Source organism: Triturus cristatus, chromosome 8 (genome assembly GCF_964204655.1).
Source record: "Triturus cristatus chromosome 8, aTriCri1.1, whole genome shotgun sequence".
In the NCBI taxonomy this organism is placed as follows: domain Eukaryota; kingdom Metazoa; phylum Chordata; class Amphibia; order Caudata; family Salamandridae; genus Triturus; species Triturus cristatus.
The window spans coordinates 1,619,562,458-1,619,580,183 of record NC_140591.1 but is presented as its reverse complement, the minus strand read 5'-3'; the positions used below and the strand labels follow the sequence as shown (position 1 = coordinate 1,619,580,183).

At 31.6% G+C, this 17,726-nt stretch overlaps 10 non-coding genes across 10 annotated transcripts; all 10 read left to right on the top strand.

Moving 5' to 3' along the window:
• Window positions 1-4,221: 4,221 nt before the first annotated feature.
• Window positions 4,222-4,294, top strand: TRNAT-CGU (transfer RNA threonine (anticodon CGU)). Its single transcript has one exon. It is a non-coding gene; the product is annotated as a tRNA-Thr (tRNA).
• Window positions 4,295-4,728: 434 nt separating this feature from the next.
• Window positions 4,729-4,802, top strand: TRNAT-AGU (transfer RNA threonine (anticodon AGU)). Its single transcript has one exon. It is a non-coding gene; the product is annotated as a tRNA-Thr (tRNA).
• Window positions 4,803-6,259: 1,457 nt separating this feature from the next.
• On the top strand, window positions 6,260-6,332 carry TRNAT-CGU (transfer RNA threonine (anticodon CGU)). Its single transcript has one exon. It is a non-coding gene; the product is annotated as a tRNA-Thr (tRNA).
• A 434-nt stretch (window positions 6,333-6,766) lies between these two features.
• TRNAT-AGU (transfer RNA threonine (anticodon AGU)) lies at window positions 6,767-6,840 on the top strand. The gene has a single exon. It is a non-coding gene; the product is annotated as a tRNA-Thr (tRNA).
• A 1,964-nt stretch (window positions 6,841-8,804) lies between these two features.
• Window positions 8,805-8,878, top strand: TRNAT-AGU (transfer RNA threonine (anticodon AGU)). The gene has a single exon. It is a non-coding gene; the product is annotated as a tRNA-Thr (tRNA).
• Window positions 8,879-10,842: 1,964 nt separating this feature from the next.
• Window positions 10,843-10,916, top strand: TRNAT-AGU (transfer RNA threonine (anticodon AGU)). Its single transcript has one exon. It is a non-coding gene; the product is annotated as a tRNA-Thr (tRNA).
• A 1,457-nt stretch (window positions 10,917-12,373) lies between these two features.
• On the top strand, window positions 12,374-12,446 carry TRNAT-CGU (transfer RNA threonine (anticodon CGU)). Its single transcript has one exon. It is a non-coding gene; the product is annotated as a tRNA-Thr (tRNA).
• Window positions 12,447-12,880: 434 nt separating this feature from the next.
• Window positions 12,881-12,954, top strand: TRNAT-AGU (transfer RNA threonine (anticodon AGU)). Its single transcript has one exon. It is a non-coding gene; the product is annotated as a tRNA-Thr (tRNA).
• Window positions 12,955-14,918: 1,964 nt separating this feature from the next.
• TRNAT-AGU (transfer RNA threonine (anticodon AGU)) lies at window positions 14,919-14,992 on the top strand. The gene has a single exon. It is a non-coding gene; the product is annotated as a tRNA-Thr (tRNA).
• Window positions 14,993-16,956: 1,964 nt separating this feature from the next.
• TRNAT-AGU (transfer RNA threonine (anticodon AGU)) lies at window positions 16,957-17,030 on the top strand. Its single transcript has one exon. It is a non-coding gene; the product is annotated as a tRNA-Thr (tRNA).
• Window positions 17,031-17,726: the final 696 nt, after the last annotated feature.

The following is a 17,726-nucleotide window of genomic DNA, read 5'->3' as shown; positions in this document are numbered from 1 at the left end:
CTTTTTTAATACAACATAGCTATTCTTGTTTACAGATTAGGAATCCTTGCTTGTTTAACATTAGAATACATATTAAGACACTTTAACACAGGCACAGAATTTGATCACCAATACTAAATTAATGATCCCTTCTGTATCACTAAAGTAGGTGCTGTGGCTAAGTGGTTAAAGCGCCTGTCTCGTGAACAGGAAATCCTGAGTTCAAATCTCAACAGCACTTTAATATTGGTCCTTACATGTAAAAATAATTTTCATCACGCAAATGTTTAATACATTTTAAAAAGAAAAGTGTTGTTCTGTGAACATTAGAATGGGTCATCTTAAATTGAAAAACAAAAAAACGTGGTATTGTGAAGATTTTCAAAGTAATGCTTTGAATGAAAAAGGGAAAAAAAATGACAAAGAGCAAAATAGAGATAAAAAATCATTCTAGAGTTGAATTTAAGTAATGCATTCTTAAAGAAGGCATAATTAAAACATTTATGAACAGGATAAGCAATATATCAATGAGGTGTTTATGAATAGGATCAGTATCCTCGTCTAAAGTAGTTGAGTAGAGCGTTTTCTGAACTTAGAAATGATTATGAAAGTGAAGAACTCAGGATTCTCTTGAACACCATATGGCAAACTGTTCCTTAAAGCATTTTCAAGAGGGTGCTGTGGCTTAGCTGTTTAAAGTGCCTGTCTAGTAAACAGGAGATCCTGAGCTCAAATCTCTGCAGTGCCTTGCTTTCCTCATTCCTAAATAAAAAATTATTTTCATTAAGTCGTCCTGCGATTCAATTCAATTAGAAAAGTCTGATTTATCTTTCGGTTGAACAGATCATCTTAAACCTAATAAAAACTGAAAGTGTTTTCAATATTATAGTAACAATACTGTGATTGCAAAATCAAAAAGTTATTTCAATGAGCAAGAGGCTGATGAAATATGACCCTAGATTTGAGCAATATTGATGAATATATGTAAAACACTTATTTATAAACTATTCAAAATATGGGATTGAGTTTAAAATGTGTTCTTTTTTAATACAACATAGCTATTCTTGTTTACAGATTAGGAATCCTTGCTTGTTTAACATTAGAATACATATTAAGACACTTTAACACAGGCACAGAAGTTGATCACCAATACTAAATTAATGATCCCTTCTGTATTACTAAAGTAGGTGCTGTGGCTAAGTGGTTAAAGCGCCTCTCTCGTAAACAGGAAATCCTTAGTTCAAATCTCAGCCGCACCTTATTATTGGTCCTTACATGTAAAAATAATTTTCATCACGCAAATGTTTAATACATTTTAAAAAGAAAAGTGTTGTTCTGTGAACATTAGAATGGGTCATCTTAAATTGAAAAACTAAAAAACGTGGTATTGTGAAGATTTTCAAAGTAATGCTTTGAATAAAAAAGGGAAAAAAGACTGACAAAAAGCAAAATAGAGATAAAAAATCCTTCTAGAGTTGAATTCAAGTAATGCATTCTTAAAGAAGGCATAATTAAAACATTTATGAACAGGATAAGCAATATATCAATGAGGTGTTTATCAATAGGATCAGTATCCTCGTCTAAACTATTTGAGTAGTGCGTTTTCGGAACTGAGAAATGATTATGAAAGTGAAAAACTCAGGTTTCTCTTGAACACCATATGGCAAACTGTTCCTTAAAGCATTTTAAAGACGGTGCTGTGGCTTAGCTGGTTAAAGTGCCTGTCTAGTAAACAGGAGATCCTGAATTCAAATCTCAGCAGTGCCTTGCTTTCCTCATTCTTAAATAAAAAATTATTTTCATTAAGTCGTCCTGCGATTCAATTCAATTAGAAAAGTCTGATTTATCTTTCGGTTGAACAGATCATCTTAAACCTAATAAAAACTGAAAGTGTTTTCAATATTATAGTAACAATACTGTGATTGCAAAATCAAAAAGGTATTTCAATGAGCAAGAGGCAGATGAAATATGACCCTAGATTTGAGCAATATTGATGAATATATGAAAAACACTTATTTATAAACTATTCAAAATATGGGATTGAGTTTAAAATGTGTTCTTTTTTAATACAACATAGCTATTCTTGTTTACAGATTAGGAATCCTTGCTTGTTTAACATTAGAATACATATTAAGACACTTTAACACAGGCACAGAAGTTGATCACCAATACTAAATTAATGATCCCTTCTGTATCACTAAAGTAGGTGCTGTGGCTAAGTGGTTAAAGCGCCTGTCTCGTAAACAGGAAATCCTGAGTTCAAATCTCAACAGCACTTTAATATTGGTCCTTACATGTAAAAATAATTTTCATCACGCAAATGTTTAATACATTTTAAAAAGAAAAGTGTTGTTCTGTGAACATTAGAATGGGTCATCTTAAATTGAAAAACAAAAAAACGTGGTATTGTGAAGATTTTCAAAGTAATGCTTTGAATGAAAAAGGGAAAAAAGAGTGACAAAGAGCAAAATAGAGATAAAAAATCATTCTAGAGTTGAATTCAAGTAATGCATTCTTAAAAAAGGCATAATTAAAACATTTATGAACAGGATAAGCAATATATCAATGAGGTGTTTATGAATAGGATCAGTATCCTCTTCTAAAGTAGTTGAGTAGAGCGTTTTCTGAACTTAGAAATGATTATGAAAGTGAAAAACTCAGGATTCTCTTGAACACCATATGGCAAACTGTTCCTTAAAGTATTTTCAAGAGGGTGCTGTGGCTTAGCTGGTTAAAGCACCTGTCTAGTAAACAAGAGATACTGAGTTCAAATCTCAGCAGTGCCTTGCTTTCCTCATTCTTAAATAAAAAATTATTTTCAATAAGTCGTCCTTTGATTCAATTAAATTAGAAAAGTCTGATTTATCTTTCGGTTGAACAGATCATCTTAAACCAAATAAAAACTGAAAGTGTTTTCAATATTATAGTAACAATACTGTGATTGCAAAATCAAAAAGGTATTTCAATGAGCAAGAGGCAGATGAAATATAACCCTAGATTTGAGCAATATTGATGAAGATATGTAAAACAATTATTTATAAACTATTCAAAATATGGGATTGAGTTTAAAATGTGTTCTTTTTTAATGCAACATAGCGCTTCTTGTTTACAGATTAGGAATCCTTGCTTGTTTAACATTGGAATACATATTAAGACACTTTAACGCAGGCATAGAATTTGATCACCAATACTAAATTAATGATCCCTTCTGTATCACTAAAGTAGGTGCTGGGGCTAAAGGTTAAAGCACCTGTCTCGTAAACAGGAAATCCTGAGATCAAATGTCAGCAGCACCTTATTATTGGTCCTCACATGTAAAAATAATTTTTATCACGCAAATGTTTAATACATTTTAAAAAGAAAAGTGTTGTTCTGTGAACATTAGAATGGGTCATCTTAAATGGAAAAACAAAAAAAGTGGTATTGTGAAGATTTTCAAAGTAATGCTTTGAATGAAAAAGGGAAAAAAGAGTGACAAAGAGCAAAATAGAGATAAAAAATCATTCTAGAGTTGAATTCAAGTAATTCATTCTTAAAGAAGGCATGAGTAAAACATTTATGAACAAGATAAGCAATATATCAATGAGGTGTTTATGAATAGGATCAGTATCCTCGTCTAAAGTAGTTGAGTAGAGCGTTTTCTGAACTGAGAAATGATTATGAAAGTGAAAAACTCAGGATTCTCTTGAACACCATATGGCAAACTGTTCCTTAAAGCATTTTCAAGAGGGTGCTGTGGCTTAGCTGGTTAAAGCGCCTGTCTAGTAAACAGGAGATCCTGAGTTTAAATCTCAGCAGTGCCTTGCTTTCCTCATTCTTAAATAAAAAACTATATTCATTAAGTCGTCCTGCGATTCAATTCAATTAGAAAAGTCTGATTTATCTTTCGGTTGAACAGATCATCTTAAACCTAATACAAACTGAAAGTGTTTTCAATATTATAGTAACAATACTGTGATTGCAAAAATCAAAAAGGTATTTCAATGAGCAAGAGGCAGATGAAATATGACCCTAGATTTGAGCAATATTGATGAATATATGTAAAAAACTTATTTATAAACTATTCAAAATATGGTATTGAGTTTAAAATGTGTTCTTTTTTAATACAACATAGCTATTCTTGTTTACAGATTAGGAATCCTTGCTTGTTTAACATTAGAATACATATTAAGACACTTTAACACAGGCACAGAAGTTGATCACCAATACTAAATTAATGATCCCTTCTGTATCACTAAAGTAGGTGCTGTGGCTAAGTGGTTAAAGCGCCTGTCTCGTAAACAGGAAATCCTGAGTTCAAATCTCAGCAGCACTTTATTATTGGTCCTTACATGTAAAAATAATTTTCATCACGCAAATGATTAATACATTTTAAAAAGAAAAGTGTTGTTCTGTGAACATTAGAATGGGTCATCTTAAATTGAAAAACTAACAAACGTGGTATTGTGAAGATTTTCAAAGTAATGCTTTGAATGAAAAAGGGAAAAAAGAGTGACAAAGAGCAAAATAGAGATGAAAAATCATTCTAGAGTTGAACTCAAGTAATGCATTCTTAAAGAAGGCATAATTAAAACATTTATGAACAGGATAAGCAATATATCAATGAGGTGTTTATGAATAGGATCAGTATCCTCGTCTAAACTATTTGAGTAGTGCATTTTCTGAACTGAGAAATGATTATGAAAGTGAAAAACTCAGGATTCTCTTGAACACCATATGGCAAACTGTTCCTTACAGCATTTTCAAGAGGGTGCTGTGGCTTAGCTGGTTAAAGCGCCTGTCTAGTAAACAGGAGATCCTGAGTTCAAATCTCAGCAGTGCCTTGCTTTCCTTATTCTTAAATAAAAAACTATTTTCATTAAGTTGTCCTGCGATTCAATTCAATTAGAAAAGTCTGATTTATCTTTCGGTTGAACAGATCGTCTTAAACCTAATAAAAACTGAAAGTGTTTTCAATATTATGGTAACGATACTGTGATTGCAAAATCAAAAAGGTATTTCAATGAGCAAGAGGCAGATGAAATATGACCCTAGATTTCAGCAATATTGATGAATATATGTAAAACACTTATTTGTAAACTATTCAAAATATGGGATTGAGTTTAAAATGTGTTCTTTTTTAAAACAACATAGCTATTCTTGTTTACAGATTAGGAATCCTTGCTTGTTTAACATTAGAATACATATTAAGACACTTTAACACAGGCACAGAATTTGATCACCAATACTAAATTAATGATCCCTTCTGTATCACTAAAGTAGGTGCTGTGGCTAAGTGGTTAAAGCGCCTGTCTCGTAAACAGGAAATCCTGAGTTCAAATCTCAACAGCACTTTAATATTGGTCCTTACATGTAAAAATAATTTTCATCACGCAAATGTTTAATACATTTTAAAAAGAAAAGTGTTGTTCTGTGAACATTAGAATGGGTCATCTTAAATTGAAAAACAAAAAAACGTGGTATTGTGAAGATTTTCAAAGTAATGCTTTGAATGAAAAAGGGAAAAAAGAGTGACAAAGAGCAAAATAGAGATAAAAAATCATTCTAGAGTTGAATTCAAGTAATGCATTCTTAAAAAAGGCATAATTAAAACATTTATGAACAGGATAAGCAATATATCAATGAGGTGTTTATGAATAGGATCAGTATCCTCGTCTAAAGTAGTTGAGTAGAGCGTTTTCTGAACTTAGAAATGATTATGAAAGTGAAAAACTCAGGATTCTCTTGAACACCATATGGCAAACTGTTCCTTAAAGTATTTTCAAGAGGGTGCTGTGGCTTAGCTGGTTAAAGCACCTGTCTAGTAAACAAGAGATACTGAGTTCAAATCTCAGCAGTGCCTTGCTTTCCTCATTCTTAAATAAAAAATTATTTTCAATAAGTCGTCCTTTGATTCAATTAAATTAGAAAAGTCTGATTTATCTTTCGGTTGAACAGATCATCTTAAACCAAATAAAAACTGAAAGTGTTTTCAATATTATAGTAACAATACTGTGATTGCAAAATCAAAAAGGTATTTCAATGAGCAAGAGGCAGATGAAATATAACCCTAGATTTGAGCAATATTGATGAAGATATGTAAAACAATTATTTATAAACTATTCAAAATATGGGATTGAGTTTAAAATGTGTTCTTTTTTAATACAACATAGCTATTCTTGTTTACAGATTAGGAATCCTTGCTTGTTTAACATTAGAATACATATTAAGACACTTTAACACAGGCACAGAAGTTGATCACCAATACTAAATTAATGATCCCTTCTGTATCACTAAAGTAGGTGCTGTGGCTAAGTGGTTAAAGCGCCTGTCTCGTAAACAGGAAATCCTGAGTTCAAATCTCAGCAGCACTTTATTATTGGTCCTTACATGTAAAAATAATTTTCATCACGCAAATGATTAATACATTTTAAAAAGAAAAGTGTTGTTCTGTGAACATTAGAATGGGTCATCTTAAATTGAAAAACTAACAAACGTGGTATTGTGAAGATTTTCAAAGTAATGCTTTGAATGAAAAAGGGAAAAAAGAGTGACAAAGAGCAAAATAGAGATGAAAAATCATTCTAGAGTTGAACTCAAGTAATGCATTCTTAAAGAAGGCATAATTAAAACATTTATGAACAGGATAAGCAATATATCAATGAGGTGTTTATGAATAGGATCAGTATCCTCGTCTAAACTATTTGAGTAGTGCATTTTCTGAACTGAGAAATGATTATGAAAGTGAAAAACTCAGGATTCTCTTGAACACCATATGGCAAACTGTTCCTTACAGCATTTTCAAGAGGGTGCTGTGGCTTAGCTGGTTAAAGCGCCTGTCTAGTAAACAGGAGATCCTGAGTTCAAATCTCAGCAGTGCCTTGCTTTCCTTATTCTTAAATAAAAAACTATTTTCATTAAGTTGTCCTGCGATTCAATTCAATTAGAAAAGTCTGATTTATCTTTCGGTTGAACAGATCATCTTAAACCTAATAAAAACTGAAAGTGTTTTCAATATTATGGTAACGATACTGTGATTGCAAAATCAAAAAGGTATTTCAATGAGCAAGAGGCAGATGAAATATGACCCTAGATTTCAGCAATATTGATGAATATATGTAAAACACTTATTTGTAAACTATTCAAAATATGGGATTGAGTTTAAAATGTGTTCTTTTTTAAAACAACATAGCTATTCTTGTTTACAGATTAGGAATCCTTGCTTGTTTAACATTAGAATACATATTAAGACACTTTAACACAGGCACAGAATTTGATCACCAATACTAAATTAATGATCCCTTCTGTATCACTAAAGTAGGTGCTGTGGCTAAGTCGTTAAAGCGCCTCTCTCGTAAACAGGAAATCCTGAGTTCAAATCTCAGCAGCACCTTATTATTGGTCCTTACATGTAAAAATAATTTTCATCACGCAAATGTTTAATACATTTTAAAAAGAAAAGTGTTGTTCTGTGAACATTAGAATGGGTCATCTTAAATTGAAAAACAAAAAAACGTGGTATTGTGAAGATTTTCAAAGTAATGCTTTGAATGAAAAAGGGAAAAAAGAGTGACAAAGAGCAAAATAGAGATAAAAAATCATTCAAGAGTTGAATTCAAGTAATGCATTCTTAAAAAAGGCATAATTAAAACATTTATGAACAGGATAAGCAATATATCAATGAGGTGTTTATGAATAGGATCAGTATCCTCGTCTAAAGTAGTTGAGTAGAGCGTTTTCTGAACTTAGAAATGATTATGAAAGTGAAAAACTCAGGATTCTCTTGAACACCATATGGCAAACTGTTCCTTAAAGTATTTTCAAGAGGGTGCTGTGGCTTAGCTGGTTAAAGCACCGGTCTAGTAAACAAGAGATACTGAGTTCAAATCTCAGCAGTGCCTTGCTTTCCTCATTCTTCAATAAAAAATTATTTTCAATAAGTCGTCCTTTGATTCAATTAAATTAGAAAAGTCTGATTTATCTTTCGGTTGAACAGATCATCTTAAACCAAATAAAAACTGAAAGTGTTTTCAATATTATAGTAACAATACTGTGATTGCAAAATCAAAAAGGTATTTCAATGAGCAAGAGGCAGATAAAATATAACCCTAGATTTGAGCAATATTGATGAAGATATGTAAAACAATTATTTATAAACTATTCAAAATATGGGATTGAGTTTAAAATGTGTTCTTTTTTAATGCAACATAGCGCTTCTTGTTTACAGATTAGGAATCCTTGCTTGTTTAACATTGGAATACATATTAAGACACTTTAACGCAGGCATAGAATTTGATCACCAATACTAAATTAATGATCCCTTCTGTATCACTAAAGTAGGTGCTGGGGCTAAGAGGTTAAAGCACTTGTCTCGTAAACAGGAAATCCTGAGTTCAAATGTCAGCAGCACCTTATTATTGGTCCTCACATGTAAAAATAATTTTTATCACGCAAATGTTTAATACATTTTAAAAAGAAAAGTGTTGTTCTGTGAACATTAGAATGGGTCATCTTAAATTGAAAAACTAACAAACGTGGTATTGTGAAGATTTTCAAAGTAATGCTTTGAATGAAAAAGGGAAAAAAGAGTGACAAAGAGCAAAATAGAGATGAAAAATCATTCTAGAGTTGAACTCAAGTAATGCATTCTTAAAGAAGGCATAATTAAAACATTTATGAACAGGATAAGCAATATATCAATGAGGTGTTTATGAATAGGATCAGTATCCTCGTCTAAACTATTTGAGTAGTGCATTTTCTGAACTGAGAAATGATTATGAAAGTGAAAAACTCAGGATTCTCTTGAACACCATATGGCAAACTGTTCCTTACAGCATTTTCAAGAGGGTGCTGTGGCTTAGCTGGTTAAAGCGCCTGTCTAGTAAACAGGAGATCCTGAGTTCAAATCTCAGCAGTGCCTTGCTTTCCTTATTCTTAAATAAAAAACTATTTTCATTAAGTTGTCCTGCGATTCAATTCAATTAGAAAAGTCTGATTTATCTTTCGGTTGAACAGATCATCTTAAACCTAATAAAAACTGAAAGTGTTTTCAATATTATGGTAACGATACTGTGATTGCAAAATCAAAAAGGTATTTCAATGAGCAAGAGGCAGATGAAATATGACCCTAGATTTCAGCAATATTGATGAATATATGTAAAACACTTATTTGTAAACTATTCAAAATATGGGATTGAGTTTAAAATGTGTTCTTTTTTAAAACAACATAGCTATTCTTGTTTACAGATTAGGAATCCTTGCTTGTTTAACATTAGAATACATATTAAGACACTTTAACACAGGCACAGAATTTGATCACCAATACTAAATTAATGATCCCTTCTGTATCACTAAAGTAGGTGCTGTGGCTAAGTGGTTAAAGCGCCTCTCTCGTAAACAGGAAATCCTGAGTTCAAATCTCAGCAGCACCTTATTATTGGTCCTTACATGTAAAAATAATTTTCATCACGCAAATGTTTAATACATTTTAAAAAGAAAAGTGTTGTTCTGTGAACATTAGAATGGGTCATCTTAAATTGAAAAACTAAAAAACGTGGTATTGTGAAGATTTTCAAAGTAATGCTTTGAATGAAAAAGGGAAAAAAGAGTGACAAAGAGCAAAATAGAGATAAAAAATCATTCTTGAGTTGAATTCAAGTAATGCATTCTTAAAGAAGGCATAATTAAAACATTTATGAACAGGATAAGCAATATATCAATGAGGTGTTTATCAATAGGATCAGTATCCTCGTCTAAACTATTTGAGTAGTGCGTTTTCGGAACTGAGAAATAATTATGAAAGTGAAAACCTCAGGTTTCTCTCGAACACCATATGGCAAACTGTTCGTTAAAGCACGTTCAAGAGGGTATTGTGGCTTAGCTGGTTAAAGCACCTGTCCAGTAAACAAGAGATCCTGAGTTCAAATCTCAGCAGTGCCTTGCTTTCCTCATTCCTAAATAAAAAATTATTTTCATTAAGTCGTCCTGCGATTCAATTAAATTAGAAAAGTCTGATTTATCTTTCGGTTGAACAGATCATCTTAAACCTAATAAAAACTGAAAGTGTTTTCAATATTATATTAACAATACTGTGATTGCAAAATCAAAAAGGTATTTCAATGAGCAAGAGGCAGATGAAATATAACCCTAGATTTGAGCAATATTGATGAATATATGTAAAACACTTATTTATAAACTATTCAAAATATGGGATTGACTTTAAAATGTGTTCTTTTTTAATACAACATAGCTATTCTTGTTTACATATTAGGAATCCTTGCGTGTTTAACATTAGAATACATATTAAGACACGTTAACACAGGCACAGAATTTGATCACCAATACTAAATTAATGATCCCTTCAGTATCACTAAAGTAGGTGTTGTGGCTAAGTGGTTAAAGTGCCTGTCTCGTAAACAGGAAATCCTGAGTTCATATCTCAGCAGCACCTTATTATTGGTCCTTACATGTAAAAATAATTTTCATCACGCAAATGTTTACTACATTTTAAAAAGAAAAGTGTTGTTCTGTGAACATTAGAATGGGTCATCTTAAATTGAAAAACAAAAAAACATGGTATTGTGAAGATTTTCAAAGCAATGCTTTGAATGAAAAAGGGAAAAAAGAGTGACAAAGAGCAAAATAGAGATAAAAAATCATTCTAGAGTTGAATTCAAGTAATGCATTCTTAAAGAAGGCATGATTAAAACATTTATGAACAGGATAAGCAATATAGCAATGAGGTGTTTATGAATAGGATCAGTATCCTCGTCTAAACTATTTGAGTAGTGCATTTTCTGAACTGAGAAATGATTATGAAAGTGAAAAACTCAGGATTCTCTTGAACACCATATGGCAAACTGTTCCTTACAGCATTTTCAAGAGGGTGCTGTGGCTTAGCTGGTTAAAGCGCCTGTCTAGTAAACAGGAGATCCTGAGTTCAAATCTCAGCAGTGCCTTGCTTTCCTTATTCTTAAATAAAAAACTATTTTCATTAAGTTGTCCTGCGATTCAATTCAATTAGAAAAGTCTGATTTATCTTTCGGTTGAACAGATCATCTTAAACCTAATAAAAACTGAAAGTGTTTTCAATATTATGGTAACGATACTGTGATTGCAAAATCAAAAAGGTATTTCAATGAGCAAGAGGCAGATGAAATATGACCCTAGATTTCAGCAATATTGATGAATATATGTAAAACACTTATTTGTAAACTATTCAAAATATGGGATTGAGTTTAAAATGTGTTCTTTTTTAAAACAACATAGCTATTCTTGTTTACAGATTAGGAATCCTTGCTTGTTTAACATTAGAATACATATTAAGACACTTTAACACAGGCACAGAATTTGATCACCAATACTAAATTAATGATCCCTTCTGTATCACTAAAGTAGGTGCTGTGGCTAAGTGGTTAAAGCGCCTGTCTCGTAAACAGGAAATCCTGAGTTCAAATCTCAACAGCACTTTAATATTGGTCCTTACATGTAAAAATAATTTTCATCACGCAAATGTTTAATACATTTTAAAAAGAAAAGTGTTGTTCTGTGAACATTAGAATGGGTCATCTTAAATTGAAAAACAAAAAAACGTGGTATTGTGAAGATTTTCAAAGTAATGCTTTGAATGAAAAAGGGAAAAAAGAGTGACAAAGAGCAAAATAGAGATAAAAAATCATTCTAGAGTTGAATTCAAGTAATGCATTCTTAAAAAAGGCATAATTAAAACATTTATGAACAGGATAAGCAATATATCAATGAGGTGTTTATGAATAGGATCAGTATCCTCGTCTAAAGTAGTTGAGTAGAGCGTTTTCTGAACTTAGAAATGATTATGAAAGTGAAAAACTCAGGATTCTCTTGAACACCATATGGCAAACTGTTCCTTAAAGTATTTTCAAGAGGGTGCTGTGGCTTAGCTGGTTAAAGCACCTGTCTAGTAAACAAGAGATACTGAGTTCAAATCTCAGCAGTGCCTTGCTTTCCTCATTCTTAAATAAAAAATTATTTTCAATAAGTCGTCCTTTGATTCAATTAAATTAGAAAAGTCTGATTTATCTTTCGGTTGAACAGATCATCTTAAACCAAATAAAAACTGAAAGTGTTTTCAATATTATAGTAACAATACTGTGATTGCAAAATCAAAAAGGTATTTCAATGAGCAAGAGGCAGATGAAATATAACCCTAGATTTGAGCAATATTGATGAAGATATGTAAAACAATTATTTATAAACTATTCAAAATATGGGATTGAGTTTAAAATGTGTTCTTTTTTAATACAACATAGCTATTCTTGTTTACAGATTAGGAATCCTTGCTTGTTTAACATTAGAATACATATTAAGACACTTTAACACAGGCACAGAAGTTGAACACCAATACTAAATTAATGATCCCTTCTGTATCACTAAAGTAGGTGCTGTGGCTAAGTGGTTAAAGCGCCTGTCTCGTAAACAGGAAATCCTGAGTTCAAATCTCAGCAGCACTTTATTATTGGTCCTTACATGTAAAAATAATTTTCATCACGCAAATGATTAATACATTTTAAAAAGAAAAGTGTTGTTCTGTGAACATTAGAATGGGTCATCTTAAATTGAAAAACTAACAAACGTGGTATTGTGAAGATTTTCAAAGTAATGCTTTGAATGAAAAAGGGAAAAAAGAGTGACAAAGAGCAAAATAGAGATGAAAAATCATTCTAGAGTTGAACTCAAGTAATGCATTCTTAAAGAAGGCATAATTAAAACATTTATGAACAGGATAAGCAATATATCAATGAGGTGTTTATGAATAGGATCAGTATCCTCGTCTAAACTATTTGAGTAGTGCATTTTCTGAACTGAGAAATGATTATGAAAGTGAAAAACTCAGGATTCTCTTGAACACCATATGGCAAACTGTTCCTTACAGCATTTTCAAGAGGGTGCTGTGGCTTAGCTGGTTAAAGCGCCTGTCTAGTAAACAGGAGATCCTGAGTTCAAATCTCAGCAGTGCCTTGCTTTCCTTATTCTTAAATAAAAAACTATTTTCATTAAGTTGTCCTGCGATTCAATTCAATTAGAAAAGTCTGATTTATCTTTCGGTTGAACAGATCATCTTAAACCTAATAAAAACTGAAAGTGTTTTCAATATTATGGTAACGATACTGTGATTGCAAAATCAAAAAGGTATTTCAATGAGCAAGAGGCAGATGAAATATGACCCTAGATTTCAGCAATATTGATGAATATATGTAAAACACTTATTTGTAAACTATTCAAAATATGGGATTGAGTTTAAAATGTGTTCTTTTTTAAAACAACATAGCTATTCTTGTTTACAGATTAGGAATCCTTGCTTGTTTAACATTAGAATACATATTAAGACACTTTAACACAGGCACAGAATTTGATCACCAATACTAAATTAATGATCCCTTCTGTATCACTAAAGTAGGTGCTGTGGCTAAGTCGTTAAAGCGCCTCTCTCGTAAACAGGAAATCCTGAGTTCAAATCTCAGCAGCACCTTATTATTGGTCCTTACATGTAAAAATAATTTTCATCACGCAAATGTTTAATACATTTTAAAAAGAAAAGTGTTGTTCTGTGAACATTAGAATGGGTCATCTTAAATTGAAAAACAAAAAAACGTGGTATTGTGAAGATTTTCAAAGTAATGCTTTGAATGAAAAAGGGAAAAAAGAGTGACAAAGAGCAAAATAGAGATAAAAAATCATTCAAGAGTTGAATTCAAGTAATGCATTCTTAAAAAAGGCATAATTAAAACATTTATGAACAGGATAAGCAATATATCAATGAGGTGTTTATGAATAGGATCAGTATCCTCGTCTAAAGTAGTTGAGTAGAGCGTTTTCTGAACTTAGAAATGATTATGAAAGTGAAAAACTCAGGATTCTCTTGAACACCATATGGCAAACTGTTCCTTAAAGTATTTTCAAGAGGGTGCTGTGGCTTAGCTGGTTAAAGCACCTGTCTAGTAAACAAGAGATACTGAGTTCAAATCTCAGCAGTGCCTTGCTTTCCTCATTCTTCAATAAAAAATTATTTTCAATAAGTCGTCCTTTGATTCAATTAAATTAGAAAAGTCTGATTTATCTTTCGGTTGAACAGATCATCTTAAACCAAATAAAAACTGAAAGTGTTTTCAATATTATAGTAACAATACTGTGATTGCAAAATCAAAAAGGTATTTCAATGAGCAAGAGGCAGATAAAATATAACCCTAGATTTGAGCAATATTGATGAAGATATGTAAAACAATTATTTATAAACTATTCAAAATATGGGATTGAGTTTAAAATGTGTTCTTTTTTAATGCAACATAGCGCTTCTTGTTTACAGATTAGGAATCCTTGCTTGTTTAACATTGGAATACATATTAAGACACTTTAACGCAGGCATAGAATTTGATCACCAATACTAAATTAATGATCCCTTCTGTATCACTAAAGTAGGTGCTGGGGCTAAGAGGTTAAAGCACTTGTCTCGTAAACAGGAAATCCTGAGTTCAAATGTCAGCAGCACCTTATTATTGGTCCTCACATGTAAAAATAATTTTTATCACGCAAATGTTTAATACATTTTAAAAAGAAAAGTGTTGTTCTGTGAACATTAGAATGGGTCATCTTAAATTGAAAAACTAACAAACGTGGTATTGTGAAGATTTTCAAAGTAATGCTTTGAATGAAAAAGGGAAAAAAGAGTGACAAAGAGCAAAATAGAGATGAAAAATCATTCTAGAGTTGAACTCAAGTAATGCATTCTTAAAGAAGGCATAATTAAAACATTTATGAACAGGATAAGCAATATATCAATGAGGTGTTTATGAATAGGATCAGTATCCTCGTCTAAACTATTTGAGTAGTGCATTTTCTGAACTGAGAAATGATTATGAAAGTGAAAAACTCAGGATTCTCTTGAACACCATATGGCAAACTGTTCCTTACAGCATTTTCAAGAGGGTGCTGTGGCTTAGCTGGTTAAAGCGCCTGTCTAGTAAACAGGAGATCCTGAGTTCAAATCTCAGCAGTGCCTTGCTTTCCTTATTCTTAAATAAAAAACTATTTTCATTAAGTTGTCCTGCGATTCAATTCAATTAGAAAAGTCTGATTTATCTTTCGGTTGAACAGATCATCTTAAACCTAATAAAAACTGAAAGTGTTTTCAATATTATGGTAACGATACTGTGATTGCAAAATCAAAAAGGTATTTCAATGAGCAAGAGGCAGATGAAATATGACCCTAGATTTCAGCAATATTGATGAATATATGTAAAACACTTATTTGTAAACTATTCAAAATATGGGATTGAGTTTAAAATGTGTTCTTTTTTAAAACAACATAGCTATTCTTGTTTACAGATTAGGAATCCTTGCTTGTTTAACATTAGAATACATATTAAGACACTTTAACACAGGCACAGAATTTGATCACCAATACTAAATTAATGATCCCTTCTGTATCACTAAAGTAGGTGCTGTGGCTAAGTGGTTAAAGCGCCTCTCTCGTAAACAGGAAATCCTGAGTTCAAATCTCAGCAGCACCTTATTATTGGTCCTTACATGTAAAAATAATTTTCATCACGCAAATGTTTAATACATTTTAAAAAGAAAAGTGTTGTTCTGTGAACATTAGAATGGGTCATCTTAAATTGAAAAACTAAAAAACGTGGTATTGTGAAGATTTTCAAAGTAATGCTTTGAATGAAAAAGGGAAAAAAGAGTGACAAAGAGCAAAATAGAGATAAAAAATCATTCTTGAGTTGAATTCAAGTAATGCATTCTTAAAGAAGGCATAATTAAAACATTTATGAACAGGATAAGCAATATATCAATGAGGTGTTTATCAATAGGATCAGTATCCTCGTCTAAACTATTTGAGTAGTGCGTTTTCGGAACTGAGAAATAATTATGAAAGTGAAAACCTCAGGTTTCTCTCGAACACCATATGGCAAACTGTTCGTTAAAGCACGTTCAAGAGGGTATTGTGGCTTAGCTGGTTAAAGCACCTGTCCAGTAAACAAGAGATCCTGAGTTCAAATCTCAGCAGTGCCTTGCTTTCCTCATTCCTAAATAAAAAATTATTTTCATTAAGTCGTCCTGCGATTCAATTAAATTAGAAAAGTCTGATTTATCTTTCGGTTGAACAGATCATCTTAAACCTAATAAAAACTGAAAGTGTTTTCAATATTATATTAACAATACTGTGATTGCAAAATCAAAAAGGTATTTCAATGAGCAAGAGGCAGATGAAATATAACCCTAGATTTGAGCAATATTGATGAATATATGTAAAACACTTATTTATAAACTATTCAAAATATGGGATTGACTTTAAAATGTGTTCTTTTTTAATACAACATAGCTATTCTTGTTTACATATTAGGAATCCTTGCGTGTTTAACATTAGAATACATATTAAGACACGTTAACACAGGCACAGAATTTGATCACCAATACTAAATTAATGATCCCTTCAGTATCACTAAAGTAGGTGCTGTGGCTAAGTGGTTAAAGTGCCTGTCTCGTAAACAGGAAATCCTGAGTTCATATCTCAGCAGCACCTTATTATTGGTCCTTACATGTAAAAATAATTTTCATCACGCAAATGTTTACTACATTTTAAAAAGAAAAGTGTTGTTCTGTGAACATTAGAATGGGTCATCTTAAATTGAAAAACAAAAAAACATGGTATTGTGAAGATTTTCAAAGCAATGCTTTGAATGAAAAAGGGAAAAAAGAGTGACAAAGAGCAAAATAGAGATAAAAAATCATTCTAGAGTTGAATTCAAGTAATGCATTCTTAAAGAAGGCATGATTAAAACATTTATGAACAGGATAAGCAATATAGCAATGAGGTGTTTATGAATAGGATCAGTATCCTCGTCAAAAGTAGTTGAGTAGAGCGTTTTCTGAACTGAGAAATGATTATGAAAGTGAAAAACTCAGGATTCTCTTGAACACCATATGGCAAACTGTTCCTTAAAGCATTTTCAAGAGGGTGCTGTGGCTTAGCTGGTTAAAGCGCCTGTCTAGTAAACAGGAGATCCTGAGTTCAAATCTCAGCAGTGCCTTGCTTTCCTCATTTTTAAATAAAAAATTATTTTCATTAAGTCGTCCTGCGATTCAATTAAATTAGAAAAGTCTGATTTATCTTTCGGTTGAACAGATCATCTTAAACCTAATAAAAACTGAAAGTGTTTTCAATATTATAGTAACGATACTGTGATTACAAAATCAAAAAGGTATTTCAATGAGCAAGAGGCAGATGAAATATGACCCTAGATTTCAGCAATATTGATGAATATATGTAAAACACTTATTTGTAAACTATTCAAAATATGGGATTGAGTTTAAAATGTGTTCTTTTTTAATACAACATAGCTATTCTTGTTTACAGATTAGGAATCCTTGCTTGTTTAACATTAGAATACATATTAAGACACTTTAACACAGGCACAGAATTTGATCACCAATACTAAATTAATGATCCCTTCTGTATCACTAAAGTAGGTGCTGTGGCTAAGTGGTTAAAGCGCCTGTCTCGTGAACAGGAAATCCTGAGTTCAAATCTCAACAGCACTTTAATATTGGTCCTTACATGTAAAAATAATTTTCATCACGCAAATGTTTAATACATTTTAAAAAGAAAAGTGTTGTTCTGTGAACATTAGAATGGGTCATCTTAAATTGAAAAACAAAAAAACGTGGTATTGTGAAGATTTTCAAAGTAATGCTTTGAATGAAAAAGGGAAAAAAAATGACAAAGA